The 2,412-nt window shown below is 47.7% G+C and overlaps 1 long non-coding RNA gene across 1 annotated transcript; it reads left to right on the top strand.

Moving 5' to 3' along the window:
- Nucleotides 1-6: 6 nt before the first annotated feature.
- On the top strand, nucleotides 7-2,143 carry LOC123176999 (uncharacterized). Its single transcript, XR_006488734.1, has 4 exons — nucleotides 7-446; nucleotides 919-1,042; nucleotides 1,402-1,658; nucleotides 1,771-2,143. It is a non-coding gene; the product is annotated as an uncharacterized lncRNA (long non-coding RNA).
- The last annotated feature ends 269 nt before the right edge of the window (nucleotides 2,144-2,412 follow it).

Raw genomic sequence — 2,412 nt, 5'->3', positions numbered from 1 at the left:
GCCGCTGATCCACCATCACGCTCGGTAGCGCCGCCCTCCTCCTTCTCTCTGCAGTCCATGGCCGGCACCGCAGCCTCGTCCCCACAGCTGCTCCGCAGCGCCTCCGACGACCGCGCCCGGAGCGCGACAGTGGCATCATTCCGAGCACATGACGCCACGCTCCGCCGGGGCTCCTTCACCGTCCGCGGCTCCTTCAGGCTCTGCACCTTGCCGACTCCCCCTTCGTCACGGCCTCTCGTCCATGCTAGAGGCAGCCACGTCCTCGATGGTTGCTGCTGGATTCTACCCCTCCAAGTTGCTCGGACGCCTCCCCAACTCTCCATCCTCCCCAACAAGGTCGCTGCCATCACCAAAAGCTAGGATGAAGGCCAGGAAGCCCTACACCATCACGCCCGGGAGATCTGGACCGAGCCCGAGCACGACAAGTTCCTCGAGGCGCTGCAGCTGTGAGTCGCCCCCTGCCCCCCAATCCCCGCCCTACTCTTCGGTAACTGATGGTGTCGGTCGGGGGATTAGATTCTGTCGATTCCTAATTGGTTTTGCTTGCTGGCCGAATTGGCCTGGTTATTTTTCTACAAAATCTCTATACGGGGATCCGTTCATGGCTAGCAGAGGTCGAGCATACTATCAAAAGACATAGTACGTGTTTTATTGGATGTCTGTTTTAAAGCATGGGGGAGGTTTTATTTTACTTACTGTAAGTTATGATTCATGTCTAACTGATGTATCACCCGGATTGTATACTTTTGGGTTTTGGTTGTTGTGCATGCTGTATGTATATCCGCAGCTGGGAAGAGAGAGGGGGGAAAGTGATTTTGACAAGGAGTTCAACTACATTTGTGTTAGTTATAGGTAGCGAGTATGTAACTGACAGTACTATGAAGCGATTCATCTCCTTCTTTTTGTCTGTTATTATAGGTTTGATCGTGATTGGAAAAAGATAAAAGCAACATCGGCCACTTGTGGTGGTCCGAAGGCCTCCGGGCGCCGCAGCACCACGCTGTCCTGACGCCGACCCAGTCGCAAACGGCGGCCATCTCTGGTATGTAATATATGCCTTCAACCTGTAACATACTTGGATCTTGTTATCAGTATGTGCGGAATGCTGTGGGTCAAGTCAATACTTAGCATTGGTTGACTGTGAGCAACTCAGAGATTAGACATGCGAACAGCAGCGTATCTCAGTAAATTCTGAAGAGAAGAGAAACATCACATGTCCATCTGTGTGCAGATGTTTTTCTCTGCTCCATAATTCCTAAGATTTTTCTTGTCTTCCAAACTAGAGCTGGTCCAACATAGAACTATATTGCTTTAGAGTTCAATTCAGAAGGAGATTGATCATACCCAAATCAGACACACCAGGAGTCTGTCTCACCTATTGCTGCATTGTTTTGATCGCAGGGAACCAGGCTCCCAAAACCGAGTCAAACTCCGACAGCGAGTCATTGGTCGAGACAGGGGGCGGCCGATGCAAGCGAAGCGGCGAATCATCAGATACCAGGTTTATAAGAAGGTATGCAGAGATCAAGTCTGGGTCCAGTTATTATCAGGATACAACATAGAAACCTACACTACCAGTAGTAGTCTGAATCTAAAGAGGAGTCCGAGTCAGGGTCGACCTGCTTCTGGACTTCCCTCCTTGAATCCTCCATTGAAAGGTACACGTCCTTAACGATTTATCTAGCACGCGCCTTGCTAAGTTTGTTGCCACTAGAATTCAGAGATTTCGTGGTTTGTGTGGCTAAAAGTTTTGTGAATTGGCTTGGTCAGCATATCGCCTTGGTCAAATTCGGCCGCCCTCCTCGATTCCATTTACCCGCTGCGGCGCCCGACTACTCCACCCACGGTGAGCCTAGCTCTGCATCTCCTGTTTTTTGTCGTACTGTCTGTTGCCTATTTCCTGTATAGTATGATGATGGCGTGCCTGGTCAAATCAATTATTTTTTCTGGGTATAAAATTGTAACTATGTGAATTGGATTAGGATGCAACCAAATTCAAATGCAGTAGGAATGCACTACTTTTTTCTGGAATGAAAAGTAGAGATCTGCAGTGCTGCATGGTAATTATTGGCAAGGCCTCAATGACAATATTTGCTACCAGATATATTCCTACGGGTAGGAGGTGAATTACATGGATGCCATAGATATCAAGTCTCTATATGGTTGCCATAGATGCTACTATTACATGGATTTATTACTATTTTTCATGTGTTGTTGAAAATAGAACTCACTCATTTATTTGTCTACGGAGGGAGTAGCATACAGTAAGCTTCATTTCACCGAGGAGATCTTCCGTTACATAGAGTTATTAATTTCAATATGAATTCAGAATTCAGTACCCACACGAATTTCGTAGATGCTTTGATCGAGACGTGCGTTGCACGTGCATGCTTACTAGTTTTAGATATGAGG

The sequence above is a fragment of the Triticum aestivum genome, unplaced genomic scaffold (assembly GCF_018294505.1).
Source record: "Triticum aestivum cultivar Chinese Spring unplaced genomic scaffold, IWGSC CS RefSeq v2.1 scaffold140434, whole genome shotgun sequence".
NCBI lineage: Eukaryota > Viridiplantae > Streptophyta > Magnoliopsida > Poales > Poaceae > Triticum > Triticum aestivum.
Note: the sequence above shows the minus strand (reverse complement) of the source record. Positions and strands in the feature narration are given on the sequence as shown.